The following is a 22,564-nucleotide window of genomic DNA, read 5'->3' as shown; positions in this document are numbered from 1 at the left end:
AGTGAGATCCCGTTATTTGTCCCAGCTTCTGCCAACCTAGCAGTTCAAAGCATGTAAAAATGCAAGTAACAGCGTTCCGTACACACACACACACGTACGTCCAACATCATTTTTAAAAAAAAATATAAATGATGCTATGCTTCAATGGTTAGATGCCCTAGATATTGGTATTTGAACATAGATATTTTTAACATTTATATTTTATTATGTTTTACTAATCCAGGTGAAATGTTAATATACGCTAATCCATGTATGATACACCATATACTAAATAACCAAGGGAGCATCGCATTCAATGTCTATGTTAAATTGTGCTCATATGCCGATCACTGCACTGAAATAGTGTCAGCCCTGGGCGCCATCTTTTCTTTTGGATCTTCAGGGCGGCCACACTTACTGCCGTGGAAAACTGGGAGGGGGGGTTGTATGGAGAGGTATTTAGCCATAACAACATTCTTTTCTCTGGGAGTCAAGGACAATTCAGCCAGCACCTGAAGTGGTGTGACTTGGAGACATTTCCAGTTGGGACGGTGGATTGATTGGACTATGTGATGAACTATGTGGGTGCAGGGGAAGGGACTTTGACTTTCTTTCGGATGGGGAAAACCCGGGAACATTCAGATTTTCCCAGATATGCCAATATGACATCTCTAATAAAATGGAACTTTGAGGAATTGCCTCCCTCGCCGTCTTCTTTGGTTGGTTGGGGGGGGTATTACTTGGAATCCTGACAGATAGCTTTTATTTTTTTCACTCTTCAATGTATTTAGCTGCTCTGAAGATACATGGGATGTTTAAGAGCCCTTCTTTCTTGCATTGCATTTAGCAAAATTTGCCTTCTGCATATCAGAGATCAGCCAAAAACAAACCAGCTCTCATTCAACAGTTGGGGAAGATTACCTTCGTATATTAAGAATTCATCTGAGTATGTGGGAATTCAGCAGACACATTAGGGATTCTATCTCCTTAGACATGGCATAAATGTTCTCTGCGTTGTTATTGTAGAATTGCAGACATTAACATTGGGACAGAAGGCATTGTATATAGGGACTAGGATTTTCAGCCTCCATGACAACTGTAGAGTTGCCTCAGTAGGATTGACAAACCAGTACATTTTGGAGGACTTGTATTTAAGCTCCTGAAGGTCCAAACTTGGAGACATTTGATTTTATGGCATCTACTGTGTTTATTTATTACACTCATTTGCAATCAAAAACAACCTCTGCTTCTCACATTTTGTAATACTGTCCAACTGAGCAAGATTACGGATATGGGCTGCACAGCAAACTATTTCAAAGAAGGTCAAGATACTCTCAAATCAAGCTTGACATCTGTTGATTGAATCTTTCTCTTGGCAGTGTTAGAGATGTTTGCTATTGTCTTTTCCCAAATTGTTTCTTCTCCCTTCCCAATCTGGCCAACACCCTGGAATTTTCAGGCAGTTCTAACCAAAGCTCTCCCTACATAGTTACCAACGTTGCCAAGGTCAGCTGGGTGTTGACACTTGCCAACACAGCATTTAAAAAAAGCCCACAATCATCAAGGCTGATATTGTCCACAGTTATCACAGGAAATACACCATAACTTCATTCTTGGACTCATATGCGTGTTTATTAAAAAAATACTACAGAGTGCACTAATATCCATGTCTACTCATAAATAATTCTTGCTGCTTAGCTCAAGGAAAACTGGCATAAGAAAATCGACATAGAAAGTGGCTCTTTCTCACTTCCATGCTTCTTGATGGGATACTGAGGCTTTCTGCCATTACAGCAGAAATCTTGTGTAGTAATGAGTGGGTAATAGAGCTTCCTGAGTGGATCTGAAATCAACGTATTTATATATTCTGATTTCTCTGTGGTTTTCAAACGGAAGACACCCCCCCCCCTCGCTGCCCATCAACTTTCAGGAAAATGCTTTAGGTTTTGCTAGCCAGTGGCGCTCAACCTGATGTTGTTACAAGGGATCTGCGAAATGTTATGATTTAAATCTCGTGTTAAATCTTGGCAGTCTATGGCCATGATTCGTGGCCACAAGAGATATTTAAAGGGGATCCATGGTGAAGAAAAGGTTAAGAACCACCATTCTACCCTATTTCTAGAGCAGTGATGGCTAACCTTTTTGTTCTCTCATGCCAAAATCATGCGCATGCACTATCGCACGCACATGTCCACACCCACAATGCAATGTGCCCCGCCCCTGAGCATGCTCATGCAAACCACCCCTGCGCATTCGCGTGTGAAACCCCCCCCTCTCCATGCAGCCACTCAGCCTCCTACACCACGCTGGCTCTGGAGGTTTTCCTCAAACCTCTGGGAGGGTGAAAAAGGCCTCACCTCCGGGTAAGGAGGCCCTCTGGAGGCCGGAAACAGGCCCATTTCTGGACATCTGGAACTTCAGGAAGGCTCAATTTTCGCCCTTCCCGGGCTCCAGAGGCCCTCCCTGAAGCCTCCTGGGACAAAAAAATGGAGCACGGGTAGGGGAGGGTACGGCACACACACACACACACACACACACATACCCACGCACGTGTCTCCCAGCAGAGACCTGAAAATTAGCCGGCAGGCGGGAGGCATGTGTGCATGTGCGGTGCAGCTGACCTGAGTGACGGCTCATGTGCCCTCAGAGAGGGCTCCATGTGCCATCTGTGGCCCGCATGCCATAGGTTCGCCATCACGGTTCTAGAGTCTGGAGAACCCCTGAGAAGGCCAAGCTGACAAAAAGTGCTGAATGCAAATCATGCACTTGGATGGTCCAAAATAAGGATCAGATGCAGCATGATTCCCAACACGAAAATTATAATCACCAAAGGAGGAAGGCAAGCCCTCCCCAAACGTCTCATCCTGCCCTGCTTGGTCAGAATCCATGATTTTTCCACCAAGCCAAGCCTTCCTCTCAATCTCCATCTCTCGCTTCTTCAATCGATCAGCCCTCATCTTGCCCCATGAGATCGGCGCGAGCCCTGAAATCCACTGGCAGGAAATGATTCGGGGAGGAGGGAGGAGGAAGCTTTGAGATCCACTCGAAACGGACCGAAAAGGCCGCTGCCGGTTGCAAAAACGACAGGAGCGGGCACCGGAGGAAGCCTGGTGGGAATTTGATCCCATGATGACCCAGGGGGCTCGGACTGACATTTTGCCCTCCCGAGAGGGGTGGGAATTCCTAGGAGGGTCTTGCTGTGCGTGTGAGAGAGAAAGAAGAACGGAGACAAACAAACAAACGTCCAAGATAACAGTTCCCAACGGGTGCGTGCCGTGGGGCAGGCAAAGGGGCGAGCGGGTCAAGCAAGCGGGCCCGCGGGCGCGGCCACGTCCCCGCGTGTCAGGGTTTCTCGGGATGCTGTAGGGTGGAGAAGCCTGCAAAGTTGCGCGGGCTTGAAAGCAGGAGATCAATGGTAGTGACTAAGAGCAGAAGGTCAGCCTGCGCTTTCTTTCAGGGGATGGGTGGGAGGGAGTTGTGGAGGAGGAGGAGGAGGGTTGGAGAGGAGGGAGGGAGGCGTGAGCATCCTTCTCCTTTTCTTTAGAGCACGCTGCTTTTAGGGAAAAGGAGGCGACTGCTTCCCTAACTAATTGTCATCCTTTCGGGCAACAAAGGCAGCCCTCCGAGGTAAGATTTCTCTCCCTCCTCTTCTTCCCCTTAGGAAAATCCCGATTCCATACACACCCTTTGCAAATCCTAAGGAAGCGAAGGAGAAGCTGGGGCCACAAAGGAGAAAGAAATCAGAATATCTAGGAAGCAGTAGTGGGGACTGTAGTTCTTCTCCTCTGAACGGAGACCTGAGCACCCAGGACCAGCCAGAAAGGAAATCTAGATTGGGGGGGCGGGGAGTAGAGAAAAGGACTCTAGGTTATAATCTCCCAATAAGTTCCCAGCCAGCAGAAAATATCATCACTATCCAATGATTTGGCACTTCCAGAAGAAGAAAGAATTAGCTCCATGGCTGTGGGGCTGACCTTTCTTTTGTAAGGGGGTTGGCTGGCTCCCCTTAACTTTGTCATACTAAAGTGTAAACTCTTAGGGACCCCCCCCCCTCCAATCATCGTTCCTCCCCAGCAACCTTTGGCAGCTATCACTATTCGAAGGTTACTTGATGGAAAGCTTGAGCGATCAATAAGGGATTTGGGTAGAGTGAATGGAGAAGGGTCTACAAGTAGAATGAATCCTGTTTTTGTTTCTTTTGGAGCAAAGTTGTGAGCAGAATTCGTATCCTTTTGCTCAGAGGAGTTTTGACTCAAAAAAACCAAAACCTTAGAAAAGATGGGCACATCCAATGGGTAGGGGAGGTATTTTCAAATTTCCAGCATAATTCAGCAAGCCAAGTGGTAGGAGAAGGCAGTTGTAGGTGTTCAGCAGGCAAGGTTTTTAGAGTTTAGGGTTTCAGAAACTTTGTGGACCTTTTAGGTCCCAAGACCGTCTCTTTTTTTTCTTTTTTTACAGGCCAAAAACTTCTAAAGCAACTGCTATTATTTAATGCATGCGTATCATTTGTGTCTGAGTGTGTCTTGCTTTATTTCATGTGAACCTCTCCCAGTCATGTGTGAGCATCCTTAAAGAAATATCGGAGTTCTTCCTTTCACTTGCTTTTTTTCTTCTCCTTGCAAGTTTTTTTCTTAACATGAGTTGTAAGAAGGGCTAAGGTGATTGCCTCATTTTTGTGAAACCAGTCAGAATTTTGAATTCGTTCTGTTTAAGAACAAGTCCTAAAACCAAGATAAAATTTGGCTTCCTCCTTATTCAACATTAACGTGTCCTACTTTATCATATTTTGCTTATTTTAATTTTGTAAGTACAGGTAACTCAGACATTTTATTTTCCTGCTTCAAATTATTTTGCCATAGGTGTGTGTGTGTGTAATATTTTACATAGAGTGAAAATAAATGAGGGAAGGAGTGCCAGTTAATCTGCATTTGGTTTTTCTTTTTTATTATTAATTTGAACATTGAGATAACTTATTCATCTCCCCCTACGGTATTAAAAAAAATAACCTTTCCTGCTATTTTATTGTAAGGCTAACATTATCCCCAAGAAAGCTTCGATAAATATTTCATTATTGCTGATAGTATTCTTATCCTAAATTCTGGTACAATATATCCATAAGAGATCCATGTTGTATGCCTACGGTTTATTACATTTATGACTGTCAATCCTATGTAAAGTTTCTACATACCAGACGAACTTCATAGCAAGACTCTGAAGAAGCTAAGTCAATAGTTGTTTGTGTGACTACAGTGAGAGATATTTGCAAGGTGAAATAAATAAATAAAAAACATGTCACTTCAGCCTGAATCTGATACTCTGTTGGTTATGCTCTTTGAATTTAGGCCTGAAAATTGTTTTCATCTCAACTGCAGTCTTGTCACAAGCCTGGCTTGTACAACAGTCTTTTATGCAACTAGTACTTTGAAAGAAGATGAGCACAATTTGTTCTTGCTGCGTTCTTTTTCTTGTGCAATTCTGTTTGGAAGTTACTAAGAACCTTCCTTGGAGGCAGAACAGGGATGATAGTCTGTCTTTTCTATGTATGTAAAAGATTCTGCTTCCCTACTTTACATAGTAGGGTACCATTTCTGAAATGCCAGTTATTGTGGAAATTTGTGATATAACTTTGGTTTTTTATATAGGGGCCTGTCCAGTAGGGAAAAACATAAGAATAATATATATTCAAAATCATGACAAATACAGCTGAAGTTATAAAAATACATACCAGCACCAGTTGGCTTGCCATACTTCAGTTCTTAAAAGCTCTGGGGATGGAAAACTCTTCCCTTGATGGCAAAAAGCACCCAGAGAGCTATATAATAAATATATTTTTTTGTTTGTTTCATAATAAAAAATGCAAATGCAAGTCAATTAATAGGTACCACTTTGGTGGGAAAGTAACAGTGTGCTTTTGGTGTATAGGCATGCTGGCCAAACGACCACAGAAATCATCTTCGGACAATCCTGGCTCCCTTGGCCAAGAACTGAGATGAGTGCCGTGCCCTGGAGTCAGACATGACTGATAGGGAAACATTTAACTTTAAAGATGTCACCATAGAAAGGGTCCTCCAGAGCTAATTTCATGTTACTTCTATTAAATGGGAAACATGAAACAAGGATGCGTATTTAAGAACTTCTTGAAATGTTCAGAGTCCAGATAACTAGTAAATAAGACTTATTAGCCTTACAATATGCTTTCCAGAAGGTTATAAACAATTAAATATTAAATATGATATTCCCTAGCCAACCCATCTTAAACTGGATCCTTCCTACTAGCAAGGAACATTATATGGGATTTAAAGTCAACAATAATCATTTTATTCTGGTGTTGTTAATCTGGGTTGTGATGTAAAAAAATGAATACATTTATTTATTACTTTTACCAGGATGTTGTCCAATATAAACCCCTTGGAATGAAAGGAGGGGAACAAAAACATGAAGAATCTTTAATTCAGTGGTGTTTGAAAAGTAATCAATAACCTTTATAGTGAACTGTGGTCTTCCTTTTTTATTAGTCTTTAGTCTTCTTTCTTTTAGTTCCGTGGTTAGCTCTTCTGCAGTTTCACTAATTTAAATTATATAGAAAACATCATTTTTTGAATCCAAACTATATATACTGGTGGTACCTATATCTATTTTCACTGGTAAATTTTCAGTTACTGCCTTGAGTTTCTTAATGTTTGAGCTCCACCATGAAATTTCAAATTCCTAATGTAAAATAAAAAGTATCCAGATATAATATGAAATTCCAGTCAAAGCATATATCACCGTAAAAAAAAAGATGCTAAATCACGATTCTAATCACAAGTATATAGTGATGCTTACTCACCAGTAAATATACTGTATCTAGTATTGTGCTCTCGAACTACATTTATGCTTGGCATTTTGCAAGATCCTCTTGAAACCAAAAAGCAACATCAGATAAAGAAACTTGTAAACTTGTACAGAGCGCGCTGTGATTATAGTAGGCAGAAGATTTGGAAGCAAAGTCATTGCTTTACTAATATGTTTTGTCTTCAAGACGCCTTAACTTCTTTATGTTGCTTTTGTTCCAGTAGATTAAAGGGGCCACTCTTCAAGAATTTACATCTTTGAAAAGTGAGACTTTAAAATGCTTTCTGAGCAGCAGTGGCAGTGACTCAAAATGCCTGAGGAGTTAAACCAAAGGGACAAAGGATTGTCCTAGCTGTGGGGATCTAAGAAAAGAACTAGCAATTTAGTGCCATTATATAGCCTTAATTCTTGCAGGTAAAATGTGCATAGCTAGAACAGACAATTGCATTCAAGGGATGAATCGTCTAGTGGTGCATTAGTGACAGAAATAAATATCATTTTCTTATTTGTCCTCTTTCTGTTTGGAATGACCCCAAGTGATGCACGTGCATTGAATAGGTTCAATTTTCACTCTTGTTGCTGAAAAAGAGTTCAGATTCAAGGATGAGAAAGTCCTGCACTTCAGCTCTTGGGGCTGTTAATGAACATGATAGTTCTCGGCCTCTATGAATCAGCAAAAGTTGCAAGGCTGTGACCTTGATCTTTTCCTTAGGAAGAAAAGAATTGAGATTTTATTTTAACCCCTTTGAGAACTTTTGTTTCATAAACTGAGACTGCTGTTCTCCAGGTCACATTTATGAGCTGTTCACCAACAGGTTGTTTTCTGTATTCCTTCAAACATTGTTAGCTTCTGTTTTCTATCCCTTGGCTTCTATGCTTGGCCTCCTTGCAATGGCTGGGCTCACGTGTAAATCTTAACTGTGGTTAGTGTAGCTAGCCAAAATGAGCAAATGAATGTTATACTAAGTCACAAATCATCAGTAACAAATCAATCTAGCTGAGTATTCACATCTCTAACGATTAAATGAAATATGATTCCAAATTCTGATGGATTTATTAGATGCCTAGCAGTCCAACCCAGTGGTAAAGTTCTTTTTTTTTTTACTGCCGGTTCTGTGGGCATGGCTTGGTGGGCATGGCAGGTTAAGAATACTGCAAAATCCCCATTCCCTCCCTACTCCTGGGGGAAGGATAGTGCAAAATCTTTGCCAGTTCTCCGAACTACTCAAAATTTCCGCTACTGGTTCTCCAGAGCCTATCAGAACCTGCTGAATTTCACCTCTGGTCCAACCCATCTTCTCTGTAGACATCCAAGGAAGCTGATCTGAAAGCAACCTCCGTGGCCACTGCAGCTCTAAAACCTCATGGATCTATTTTCTTTCTCTATCTTGCCTTCTCTTTTAGCTCAGCCTAGCAGAGGAAGGATCAAGGGGGCCATGAAATGCCACTTACTCACTGCCCTCCCAAGAAAAGTCAGCATTAAATGATGCTCTGGGCCTCAGCTGAGCGATAACAACATAGTCTCTGCACTTAAAAGTGCTCAGCTGTAATTCCCCCCCTCCCCCCAAGAAACCGTGATACTTCCTTATTTGACTTATTTGTTGGAAGCTCTAACTGGCTGGGTCAGTGGTGTCGAAATTGATTAATGGAAGAATGGAAGATTGCAGCTTGAAGTGTTTTTTTTAATACAATGAGATTATTTTGAAGAAACAGCAGGAGCAACATTTTTACCTAAATTTATAGCTAAATGCTAGAGATCTACTGAGTAATGAAGCTCAGCCAAGTGTTTTTTTTTTACTGTTACTTCATGTATTTATTTATTTATTATTTATTAATTCAATTTATAGGCCGCTCCCTCTCCACAAAGGGACTCGGGGCGGCGTACAATCAAATATACAAACAAATGACGAGGAGGAGGTATATACAAAAACATTTTACAATACATAAATAAATAATCATAAATGTGTTTTGGAAATTTTAAACATCCTTTTTGTAGCTCCAGATGCTTATTTTCTAAATTATAAAAATTTATAAAATGAGTCAAGTGAGACACAGAAGTGGGAGGTTGCTTTTTATTCTCACCCAGCTCTAATTTTGGGTATCTTCAGATATGATTTTCAAATCGTACCACACATGCATATGATGAAACTGTCATTGTATTATAGGAGACTGATATACTGTCATGATGTTATCATGTCAAAAATAATGTGGGCAGCTCCGTATTTTTAAATGGATACAGAAATGTAAAGGCAAAACCCCAGAAGTATAGAGTTGAAGCTAGGGAGGAAAGCAAATGAGGAACTTGGTAGCAAACCCAGGATATTTCCACACAAAGGAACCATATTTCTTAGAACCAGGAGACAGCTATTTGTTCTTTGCCTCCTGAATGGATTTTCTGTGGTAAATAAAAGGAGTGTAAGCCCATCTGCTTCATTCTCTCCTCACCTTTAAAATGAATCAAAAATGTATAACTGCTAGTAGAAAAGTGGCAGGTAGTGTGTAGTCTGTTGTAAGGGATGAACGTTTGTCCAAAGAAATGAAAATGACTTTCTATGTAGTGAGCTTCTTCCCACTTTGTTAAACAGAAGTAGGAACTGGGTAAGTCAGGAGACACATAAAAGTAAGTTGAATGCAGTGGAAATGGAGTTTGCGTGAAGAAGCAAAAAGAGACAGGGTCAAGTACAAATGAGGATTCAATCCATTTTTTTTTCACCAGTACAAAAGAAATACAGGTAGTCCTCAACTTACAATAGTTTGTTTAGTGACCATTCAAAGTTACAACTGCAGTGAAAAAAGTGACTTATGATCATTTTTCACACTTAATGACCATGGTAGTATCCCTATAGTCACATGATTAAAATTTGGATGCTTGGCAACTGGTTCATATTTATGATGTTTGCAATGTCCTGGGGTCATGTGATAAAATTTTATCACCTCCTGACAAGCAAAGTCAACGGGAAGCCAGAGTCACTTTACAACTGCTTTATTAACTTAACAACTGTAGCGATTCACTAAACAACTGGGGCAAGAAAAGTCGCAAAATGACGCAAACTTACTATAGAACTGTCTGGCTTAGCAACAGACATTTTGGACTCAGTTGTCATAAGTCGAGGACTAATTGTACACTATGTTGTACAGTGATTATAGAGAAGGCAAACGAAAATCAAACTGCAAAACCAATACATGAAAGCAGAATGAATGTGTTGAGAGGAAGCAGAAGACTGAGAAAAATGGTTGGTTTTGAGGAGCTGGATGGAGCTAGATGAGATCCTCAAAAAAGATGAGAACTTACATGCTGTATGAGAAGCAACATACAGGAGGGGTAAAAGAAAAGATGACTTTACAAGGATAGAAAGTTATGGAAAGCTCCCATGAATGCTGTAGAAAGTAAGAACATAGAACATAGAATCATAAGGCTGGAAGGGACCCTGGAAGTCTTCTAGTCCAACTCCCAGCTCAAAGCAGGAGACGTTATACTGCCCTGGTTAAATGATTGTCCAAACTGTTTTTGAACTAAATTTTAGTTTAATTCCATTTCTTATTTCTCATGTTTTGCCTTCAATACATTTAGTCTACTCCTTTTCTGTGCTTTGAACTGTGTTACCTAAAAGAGCATAGTGTGATAGTCATCTATGTATGTGGTTATGTACTGAGTATTCCACTACTAGCATGGTTGATCTTTGCTAGAGTATCCCACTACTAGCATGGTTGATCTTTGCTAGAGTATCCCACTACTAGCATGGTTGATCTTTGCTAGGAACTGACACATATTGAAAAGACAGGGTATTTACACTTGTTCCTTCTTACAAGAAGCTTGGCGTACATGAGATCAACCCATTTTTTCTTCAATCTCATTATGAAATAGATGTTGAACAGTAGCAACTCATCTGAGCTCATCAGAGAAGAAGAGAGATCAAAAGATTACCTTGTGTTTCTATAACACTTTGATTCCCAAAGTCAAGGTTAATTTGACCTTCCTCTCCTTTTGTTTCTTGGGCTGCTCTAAACTAAATGAGACCCCTGGGAACATTCCTACTCCTCCAGTTTTCCTCCAAAGAAAGCTTTGTTCTTTTGCAGCTGCAACTTTTACAACTAGGAGTTGTCAGTTGTCATAGCCAGGAAAGCATTAAAATTCTTCCCTGAATCCTTTCCAGCTCTTCTTATGAACTGGCACATAACTAGCCTGCCTGTTCTCCTGCTACTGCTTTGGCAGTTATTTAAATAAATGTTATTGATTATAAGTTTAATAAAGTTCAGAATTGGTTTTTGTCTGTGATAAATGTTTGTTATGCAAATTGAAACAAGAAAATTGTACAAAATCCAGGTTGGGTGGGGTTTCTGCAGCAGAAAAATGGACCAGAAATTTGTGCATGTTGCATAATGCATTTATACTAGAATGTTTGATTGCATAATGTGACATTAATGTATAAAGAAGAAAGTCCTATGTGATTAAAAATTCTAAGATTGTTGATTGCATATGGAAAGAAATGAAAAAAGGGAAAGGAAGGAAGGGAGGAAGGAAGGAGAGAGAGAGAGAAAGAAAGAGAGAAAGGGAGAGAGAGAATGGAAAGGAAGAAGAGAGAAAGAAAGAAATAGAGAAAGAGAAAGGAAAGGAAAGGAAAAGAAAGAAAGAAAGAAAAAACATTTTGAAACCAAACGGCATCTTAAAAAAGAGTAGCAGTGTGAGAAAAGTAAAGAAATCCTTTGCTGGGTAGCTAGATTTGGAAAGAATTTTTGACATGGCTGATGGTTCTTCAAATGAGATCTTTGTGTCTAAGAGCAGAGGTCAGGGTATGGGACGCTTTGGAATATCAAAAGCTGGTGAGAAGAATGACGGGATTCCCAGCAACCCAAGAGCCTCTTTTGTATCCCTTGGTCAGTTGCTGAGGATGGTGCCTGTGTGGACATCAAAGTAACAGCTAAACGCTGTTATCTCATCCTCATCCTTTGCCCCCTGCCATGTAATTGGTCTCTTTTCAGGAGGGAAAAAAAAAACCCTGGGGAAAGCTGGGAAAGTTTCTTAGGAGTGTGACATTGTCCTCTTAATTTTTATAAGGTAGCAGATAATAACATTTCTCCTCCCCAATAAAATAGTCTCTGTCCTTGTGAAACCATAAAATCAAGAGAGTCTCTGTGTGCAAAGAAACCTATAAACAATATAATTTATTTATTTTATTAGGCATTTATGACTATGTTTACAAATAATTCAAGATAGCAGACACAAACAATACTCCTTTTTCCTCCTATTTTCCCCACAACAACAACAACCCTGTGAGGTGGATTGGGCTAAGAGAGAATGACTCACCCAAACTCACCCAACTGACTTTCATGCCTAAAACAGGACTGGAACTCATGTTCCCCAAGTTTCTAGGCCAACACCTTCACCATTAGACCATAATGATTCTATTCTGCCTGCATCCTATTGCAACAATGTGAAAGTTTACATTGGCAAATTATTTAATGTAGGTTTCTTCTGCTCCACCTGAAATTGCAAGCCATTCTCATCTAGTTAAGTTCCTTTTCAGATTTTGTCTGATAATTTTAAATCCTTCTGCTTCAGTGGACAGCCAGCAATTTGGGCAGATCCAAGCACAACCACCTCCTTTTTTGTGCGATGTGTCATGTGTATGAGGCACAAGATTTGTGTCGCCACGTGGAAGTCTAACCTCCTCTTCCTCCCCCCCCCCAACCCTCAGGGCAGGTGCTGCTTCACAGCAGGATGATCCTGTCTGAACTGCAAAAACGCAACCGTCTATTAGACAGCACCAAGAAGACTGACAAAAGTGTAACTTTTTACAGCTGCCTGGTGCTTGTCCTGGTTTTTGCAACCCAAACCTTGTAGCCTTAGATATAGGGATAATTGTCCCATGATATTCTGCTACTTGAGGCATGGGACAAGCTGCCATCTCTCATTACACATCCAAAATGGTCTTAATCTGGCTTTTTCAGCCATGATTGAGTGGCAGTCAGATGTTAGTTACAGTACTTCCAGTATTGGTACCGTGCAGGACTGAGTGTCTGCCCCTCTCTGTGCTTAATAGCCTTATTGACCCAAGAGAGTGATTTGGTGGCTCTGACTACATCTCATATTCCATCACCAGCTGGAAATGCTCTGTCATTGCACACCAAAACAATTACCAGTAGACACAAGGACAGGTTTTTCCCCATCCCATTACTCTGCTAAACAATTAATTTCCACAACACTATTCTTATTGTCCTGGGATGTCAAACCACGTAGTACAGCTGTATTACTATTATCCTTCTCATCTTTCCTATTGTCTATTCCTTTAGCACCTTATGACTATAACTTTGTGGTTTGTGTTTTATGATTTAGGTATGTTGAATGTTTTTATTTAGTATCCCATGACTATCACTGTGCTGTATCTTTTTATGACTTATGTTAGTTGTATTTTATGGTTATGATCTGTGACCTATCACTTTGCTGTTGGTATGTACGCTGAGAGCTTATGCACTGGAGACAAATTCCTTGTGTGTCCAATCACACTTGGCCAATAAAGAATTTTATTCTATTCTAAAAGCCACATTTGACAATGTGCTACTCCTAAGTTGCATTACCTGCTATTCATAGGACAGCATTGCAAACGAGAAAGTGGCCAGCCACATAGATATTCAGTGTATTCAGACAATCCACATCCTGTAAGCTAAGACTCCAAAGTTTGTTGTGTACGGTATGTGGCATTTTGCTGGCAGATTGGCTAGAACAAGCAAACACTGTCATTATGAAGATCAGCACTTGTCTTCTGCCCATATTTGTGTGGTTTACTTTTCTGCAGTCTACCCACTTGGCTACCTTGGTAGATTCTTATTATTTAAGGTCAACCTAACCCTTCCCATAAATGATACAGTGATGCATTTTTAAAATACAAATGGGTTTATGAGCACCTCTTTCCAGATGGATGTGTATTGCCGGAGGATAAGCATTGTTCAGTTACTTGGAAAAGGTGGGTAGGAAAATCAATATACTGTATAATTAAATTAGTTAATAATGTCTATGAGGGCATTATTACTCATATACATTGGATGAGCATGAGGGCCAATATTAGCTAAAGAACTGGCAGTTGGGATTTTACATTGTTGTGCACATAATAGTAATAAAAGGATCCATACTCACTGCCTGCCACCTGACTAGAAAGTTTGAAAATAAGAAGAAACAAAGGATACTATGGTCAGCAATGCCAGGACAGCATCATACTGTGTCATATTGCCAGCCGTTCGAGGGAGACGGACTAGGAAACCAAATGTATAAAAAATTCCATTCCCCACCATCCAGTCAGAGCTGAAGAAGCTTCTTGGATGAGAAGTGAAATGTCCCCAAAGAAAACCAAGAATCTCCAGTTGCCTCTTGAAAAAGCACCTTTGGGACAACCATGATCTGAATGAGTGAGAGTCTCCATAGACAAATGTATAAAAGCTAATGCTACATTTATTATAAGGTTCAGTAAGAATATTTTGCAAGTCTGAATGCACTCCCCCCCCTCACACACACGTTTTTTTTCTCTCCATGAGATTCAAGGATGGTCAAATCTGAAGCACTTTCACAAATGACCTTTTTGTTTGGGACTTGAATTGCTTTTGTCTGACCACTGTCTTGGTTGTGGCTCTTGTCTACCTCTAGTTTACTCTTACAAACCATGACAGATCCAAATGTTGAGATTGAGCCAATTGGATCCCAGCATCTGTCAGTCCCTGGGTGTCTATTTACTTGTGGCCTGTGGGATGCTGGGCTTTTGTCTCAAGGTCCAACCCTGGGAGAGCCATTATAAGATCAGAAGAAAGATTGATCTCTCTCAGTTAGGAAACAGTCTGCAGCAGAGGTAGGTTGCCAATTTTTTTACTACCAGCTCCTGCGGGCATGTTTGACACTTCTGCGAATGCGCAGAAGCGTCTGGATGGGTGGGTGGAGCCTCCTGCCGCTACTACTACCCGTTGGCCGATCCAGGTCGAACCGGCAGCAACCCACTTCTGCTCTGCAGTGAGGAAAAAGAATCTTTTGTCAGTTTTGGACGATTTGAGGACGATAGATAATTACCCCATTTGAGTCCTGGAGATTATTTGTTCCCTTCATATTGGGTCTTTAGCCATAGGTAGGAAAGTCTACAAAAACTCAGATGGCACAAGGAGATATCAGCAAGAAGATAGAGAAAACGTTTCATTTGTTTTTATGCTATTTGTTTAATCCTGCCTTTATTATTTTTATAAATAACTCAAAGTGATGAACATACCCAATACTCTTCTCTCTTCCTATTTTCTTCACATCAACAACTACAACCCTGTGAGGTGGGTTGGGCTGAGAGAAAGTGACTGGCCCAAGGTCACGCAGCCAGTTTTGTTAAAATATTCATGACTAGGAGAGACATAGGGACAAGGTCAGCCAATGAATAGGCATAGCAACTAAGTCAGCCAATGGGAGCTAAAACTGATCTGAGTCTGCACGAAGAATTGAAACAGAAACTGAAGCAGTCTGCTGCTCTAAGAAGTGAACAAGCAGTCTGTTTGGGCTTGTCTGCTACAATGAAACTAACTGCTTGTGTTTGCCTGTAACTCTCCTGCCTTGTGTTTACTTGGAAGAACCACCTGTTAGTATTGTACATTTATTCATTTATTCTTATGTATATAAAGAAGTTAATGAATCCAGCTGAATCAGTCATTGATATGTGCTTTCTGGATTTGATTTTTCTGCAACAAACTCTTGACAAGTTTTTGTGCCTAAGGCAGGACTGGAACTCACATTCTCCTGGTTTATAGCCTGATGCCTTAACCACTAGATCAAACTGGCTCTTCTAACTTTTTTTTCCTCTCTTTTGCCTATTTTAACTTTCCTATCTCAGGAGTATGGCCAGCTCAGGCTCACGCTTGTGATTTTCTTTCAGCCCCATCCTCTGTGAGATCCCTTCATTCAGAATGGCATTTTTTTGTGTTGAAACCTGAAACTCTGCAGTCGGTACTCTTGCTAATGAACAGGATGAAGTGCTAAGCTTCAGTGTGCAAGGCAACGCACTGTGCTGTACGTGTTGTCTCTCCATAACTCAATTTTGTTCTTTCCTCACACTGCTTTCTCGTATCCAAGAGACTGTTCTTCCCTAATTTGCTTCTCAGGCACAGCAAGTTTCCATTAAAATAAATGCTGTGGGGAATTTGAAGGCTTTCTTCAAATTCAGTGACGATGTAACTGTTCCAGGAGGTCCAAGTCTTGAGATTTCTGGTTGAGAATGCCCACGTGTCAGTAAGACAAATTACAATTCTGAAAATATATGGCAAAAAGAGAGGGCAAGAATCACAAATATGGGATCCAAGCCTGGAATTTCTGGAGAACTGGGAGCAGAAATTTTGAGTAGTTCGGAGAACCGGTAAATACCACTGTTGATCTGCTCCGACCCCATCTCTTCTCTGCCTCCCGAGTCACAGCTGATCGGGAAGGAATGGAGATTTTACAGTATCCTTCCCCTGCCATGCTCACCAAGCTATGCCACACCCACAAAGCCACACCCACAGAACCATTAGTAAAAAAAATTGAATCCCACCACTGTGCCATACATGTACTAACCTGAAAGAAAAAGAATTAAAAACCTTTCCATCCTCCAAAAGAGAAAAGTAGAATGTATGTTCTTGTTACTGTATTCTCAGCAAATCTAAGACTGCCTTCAGATATTAGAACTAATTTATTAGAGAAAAAAACCTCTAACTACTAAAGTAATAAATACAATTGACATATTGATACACATTTAAAAAATGGCTCATTCCTTACCAGTGTGTTGAACAATCAGAGTTGTCAAGCAAGTTAATGATGCCTGGCATATTTAACTGTATGAATTTGATTAGATTAAAGGATTACATTCATATGTCAACAAAATAGTAAATTTCAATGAAAAAGGCATGCTTTATTTGCTTTTATAGTTTTTGTTTTTAAGTGATTAATCTTACGTATATGTAGCTAAGTATTACCCCAGAGAATATAAATGGAATTACGTCTAAACAAACATACGGTATATACATTGAGTTACAGAGGTTTTATCACAAGATACGGTTAAAATTTACATGCTGTTACCTACAGGTTCACGATGCAAATTATATTTTTGCTTTTTCTATAACTGATAGCTAATACAATCGTAGGATGGGAGGTAGACAGAGCAAGCATCATCTGCCAGTGGGATAAAAACAAACCTGTCTGTTGTACTTCTTAATGTGGGGTGGGACTAGAGATTGGTTGAGTATAGGTAAATGTGTGAAATGAAGTATTTAGCCCCCTGGTTAGGCTGCAGGAACAGATTCCACCCCCTAATTGCATCACCAACCACATTGCTGATGAAGAATGCTAGATCATGTCCATAGCAAAGATTGAGTTGGAAATGTTGCTTTGGAACAGTTAAAATTGACTTAAAGCAACCTCATCTCTGGGCTGGGGGGGGTGACATTGACAGTGCCATGAAGACAAGTCATTTGAAAAAGATCCCCAGTGTATTTAAGTGGGGTGGTTCAAAAAACATGAGGAAGAGCTAGGTGAATGTCTCAGTTCTTCTTCTATACAGGTAGTCCTCGATTTACAACAGTACATTTAGTGACCATTCAAAGTTACAACATCCTGAAAAAAAGGAGTTAGGACCAATTTGCGTAATAATCTTTCATTAAAGCTCTATACTGTTCCTATTGTGTGTAAATCAGGAGCGAACAACCAGCCGTTCTCCGCCTTTATGTCCCATGTTAGGCATTTAAATTCAACACTGGAAGTTTTAAAAAAGTTGTTGGATAACCATTTGTCTGAAGTGGTGTAGGGATTCCTGCCTAGGCAGGGGGTTGGACTAGAAGACCTTAAAGGTCCCTTCCATCTCTGTTATTCTGTATGGTGCATTTAAGAATAAAGCTCAGTCCTTCCAGTTTGTCCCCTTCATAAACTGAAAAACCTTTGTTGGTGATATTCCTATCAATTCTTAATTTTCTTTCAACACCTTAATCCATCACCTTCAACAACTTAATGCATCCAAGATTGCTGGAAACAAAAGCCTGAAGTTTCCATTCCTAGCAATCTCACCTGTACTGAAGGCTAGTGGGATTTTGAGGGTTTAATCTTCATTCTCCAACAATCCTGATGTAGCTAAGATCAATGGAGAGGGAAGGTTAAAGGACTGTGGGTCTGCATTCCTGTTTCTCTGCTGCAGTTAAAATCTCAGCTGTGTTGAGACCAGTAGAAGAGGAAAGTTTGGGTCACCCAAAATATTCAAGCCCCTATCTGCATGCAGCCGTGGGGACAAGAAAGATGACTATCCCTTATACAGGTCACTCTCATGTTACAATCACAATGGAGCGCAAAATTTCTGTTGCTAAATGAGACATATATTAAGTGAATTTTGCTCCATTTTATGACATTTCTTGCCACCCTTGCTAAGAGAGCAACACAGTTGTAAAATGAAGCTGGCTTCCCCGTTGACTTGGCTTGTCTGAAGGTCACAAAATCACATGACCCCAGAACACTGCAACCAGGAGTGAAATTCAGCAGGTTCTGACAGGTCTGGAGAACCGGCAGCAGAAATTTTGAGTAGTTGGGAGAACCGGCAAAGGGTACCTCTGGCTGGCCTCATAGCCCGGTGGGAATGGAGATGTTGCAATATCCTTCCCCCGGAATGGGGTGGGAATGGAGATTTTGTAGTAACCTTCCCCTGCCACGCCCAACAAGCCACGCCGACAGAACCAGTAGTAAAACAATTTGAATTTCACCACTGACTACAACCATCATAAATGTGAGTCAGTTGTCAATCATCCAAATGTAAATCATGTGACCATGGGGATGTTGCAATGGTCAAAGTTGTGAAAAATGGTCCTGTCACTTTTTTCAATGCCATTGTAATGCCAAACGATTAACTAAGTGAACGGTTGTAAGTCGAGGATTATCCGTAGTGTAAACCTTAAAGCAAGTATTTTGTGAATGGATTTTGTTTTGTGATACCATATATATCATTCACCTCAGCCTGCTGCAAAAGTCTCAGGAGTGTAATGGTTGCTGACAGCAGTATCAGGAGCAATGAAAATGTCTTGGCACAATAATCAGATGGTCTTTATGTAAGCATAATTAGACCATGGACATTGGCTAGCCATGATCTCATTTTCATGTCACAGTAATCATCAGACTAAACAAGCAGATAAGGTAAATGTTCCCCTCATGCATATGTGCTAGTCTTTACTGACTCTAGGGGGTGGTGCTCATCTACGTTTCAAAGCCAAAGAGCCAGCGCTATCCAAAGACGTCTCCATGGTCATGCGGTCGGCATGACTAAATGCCGAAGGCGCATGGAACGCTGTTACCTTCCCACCAAAGGTGGTTCCTTATTTTTCTACTGGCATTTTTTACGTGCTTTCAAACTGCTAGGTTGGCAGAAGCTGGGATAAGTAATGGGAGCTCACTCTGTTACGCGGCACTAGAGATTCGAACTGCTGACCTTTCTGATTGACAAACTCAGCATCTTAGCCATTGAGCCAGGGGTGGGTTCTGGATTCTTTTACTGATGGTTCGCTCAGGAACGCGCTTCAGGTGTGCACATATTTGATGTCCGCTATGTCTGCATACGCAGTAGTGAAAAAATTGCTTCTTAGCATGCGGAGAAGCAAAAAACAAGATGGTGGCGCCTACAGAGCCGCTGATAGAACCGGTTCGGAGGTGTCAGCAGCCGAGTTCCTACCTACTTGGATGAACCGGTCCGAACCAGTAAGAACCCGCTTCTGCACTGAGCCAAGCAGACAAACAGCAATTCATTCTAGCACTTATGCTGAGAATATAGTGAACATTTTATTTAAAAATTGTTTCTCCAAAAACTTTCCTGTGCATTTTTAAAATAAAATATCAACACGGAAAAGGGAGAGGAGGAAGAAGAAGAAATATTTTTTTCTGTACCTTATAATAGACAAAACAGGCACGGTACCAAAGGTTTAAGAATATTGATAGGATTCTGAGAGAAAAGTAACATTATTTTCCTTATCCTTCATGGTTTGAGGCTACTTTCCAATTAACTACTATGTGTTTAGTAAAAGCACATATATTGATTATCTAATGTGCTAGTTTAACCTTGAGTGCAATTTATTAGTCATTTGGTGCAAATGTCTGCAACAGCCGTTTACATCTCTCTGTTATTTCTTATCTAGAAACCATAATTCCACAAAGACCTTAGGAATGCAAATACTCTTGAGTGTAGTAAATTATGAGGTAGTTACATTTCAGTAACTAGATGCATATATGGGTACACGGTTTTTCACCCTGTAAAGTTAGCTTGCTTTTTTGATAAGACAAATAAGATGGATAGATTAATTGATTTGTAGCTGCTAAGTGATGCATGCCTTGATTAAAATTACCTACATTGTTATCTTACATTTAATTGGAAGAAATTTGAATTGGTTTAAAATACACATAATTGTAAAATATTTTCTTTCTTTCAAATAATTTTTATTAAGATCTACGGATACAAGTATTAAAAAACTAATACAAACTAGGAAAAAGAAAAAGGAAAGAATTCAGAAAAAAGAATGTTTTGGAGAAGTAAAACGGTAACAAAGAAAATGTAACAAAAGAACAAAGAAAAAAAATATATATAAAGAAATGATTTCCTTCATTAAGATATATAGAACACTTTCAGTAACATCACATTTTCTGATACTACAACGAAAGATTTTTTTCTCCCCATATCTCATGTCTTATGTATAAAGAAATGTTAAAGTTTTGTCATTTAGTCCTTTTTAACCTTAATCAAATAAATCAACTTTGTATTCCTTTCATTTTTAAAATAAAATAATGTATCACTTTACAACAAGATATCTCTTCTTCCCATATCTTTTTATATAAACAAATCTTTAAAGCCTCATCATTCAGCCCTCATCAAGAAAAATTCATTGAGCTACCAAATACATACATACATGCATATACATACGTGTCAGAGGTGGATTGCTGCTGGTTCGGCAAAACCGATAGTGGAATTCAGGCATGGGTCGCAGAACCGGCAATGACCCAGGCCTGACACGCCCCCGAACTGGTTCCCTCGCTACTGCTTGGGCGGTGCCATTTTGAATTTTAGTGACCGCATGTGCGCAGTTCACTGTAAATTGTTCTGTGCAGCGCACAGCATCTGGTGTGTGCCCACACATTGTGCGCAGGTAGCAAACAGGAAGTAACGCCGGCAACAACCCACCCTGATATGCATATACATATGTGCGTGTGTGCATGCGCGCGCGCGCGCGCGCTCACACACACACACACACACCAGAGGTGGTATTCAGCAGGTTCTGACCAGTTCTGGAGAACCGATAGTGGAAATTTTGAGTAGCTCAGAGAACCGGTAAATCCACTGCTCAATGGTTCTGCCCCCTGAGTCCCAGCTGATCGGAAGGAAATAGGGATTTTGCAGTAACCTTCCCCTAGAGTGGGGGGGGGGAATGGAGACTTTACAGTATCTTTCCCCTGCCATTCCCACCAAGCCATTCCCACCAAGCCATGCCCACCAAGCCACACTTACCCAACTGATAGTAAAAAAATTTGAATCCCACCAGTGATATATAAATCTTGATCAAATAAACCAATTTTTTGTTCCGTCCCTTTACTTTTAAGAATTTTGTTCTTTAACACCTTTAAATAGTGCGCCAAAACTGTTTTCTTTTTCCTTTTTCTCTTCCCAGAAACTCCTTCATAAGTTTAAAACGTCTCTGTTCTAAATCCACTATAAGAAAGTTATCCAAGACACTTTCTACTTTGTTATTTGTATACTCCTTGTAATTATTAACAGTTGGTTTCTTTTGGAAATCCAATGCAACGTTTTTTCAATATCGTTCTTGTAGTTTCTCATTTTTAAATCCATATTCAAATCGGTCTTGGGGTGAGTCTTGTCCTCGTCTATAATTTTTAACTCCATTTTTTTCAAAACTTTGTTTTTCCAAAATGTCTTTGAATTCTTCCAAAGCCAGACTACCGTATTTTTCAGAATATAAGACGCACCGGAGTATAAAACGCATCAAGGTTTTGAAGAGGCAACTTTTTTTAAAAAAGGGTTTTGCACTCTGCAATTTTCCAAAAAATGACCCATTTTTTGGTGAAAATGGCCTGTTTCTCCCCCCAAAAAGGCATGAATAGCCTTTAGGGGGCTTGCAGAGTGCTCCTAGCCCCCCCAAAATGAGCAAAAAATGCTCCGTTCTTCATGAAAACAGGCCCATTTTTTGTCAAAATATTGCATGCATAGCCTTTAGGAGGCTTATAGAGTACTCCTGGGGGCTGGGGAGGGGAAATTGAGCAAAAAACCGGCCCATTTTCACTCATTTCTGCCTTCCCTAGCCCCCAGGAGCTCTCTGAAAGCCATCTACAGGCTTTGCACGGCCATTTTGGTGAAGGGGGTGGGGTTTCGGGAGGCAAAAAATACTGTATCTAGTGTATAAGACGCACCCAGATTTTCAGCCTCTTTTTTGAGGGAAAAAGGTGTGTCTTATACTCCAAAAAATATGGTATTTTTCTCTATTCATTCCTATCAACATGGCTAAGACCATCTTAACTCTGGGGAGATCAGACCATGTGATTCTCCAATTTTTATAGGAAGAACAATCATATGACCTTGTTGACACTCGATTTCGCAGTTGCACAAGGAATATTGGATACAGAACATTTTATATGTGTCAGATTTATCTTTTAGCCACTTATTATCAGGCCTCAAACAAAAAACGATACATTACAATTCTTCCAAGCAGAGTTCTGTATTGTTGTACTGAAATA

At 40.3% G+C, this 22,564-nt stretch overlaps 1 protein-coding gene across 1 annotated transcript in view; it reads left to right on the top strand.

The window, feature by feature from the left end:
* The first annotated feature begins 3,539 nt into the window (after positions 1-3,539).
* The window catches only part of GREB1 (growth regulating estrogen receptor binding 1), a 128,871-nt gene continuing 109,846 nt past the window's right edge, over positions 3,540-22,564 (top strand). The window contains exon 1 of the mRNA XM_081940111.1: positions 3,540-3,606. The gene's annotated coding sequence lies outside the window, so the exon portion shown is untranslated. The remainder of the gene's footprint in view (positions 3,607-22,564) is intronic.

This window comes from Natrix helvetica (assembly GCF_964273705.1).
Source record: "Natrix helvetica genome assembly, chromosome: 2".
NCBI classification, from domain to species: Eukaryota; Metazoa; Chordata; class Lepidosauria; order Squamata; family Natricidae; genus Natrix; species Natrix helvetica.
The sequence above is the reverse complement of the archived record's forward strand: the minus strand, read 5'-3'. Positions and strand labels throughout refer to the sequence as shown.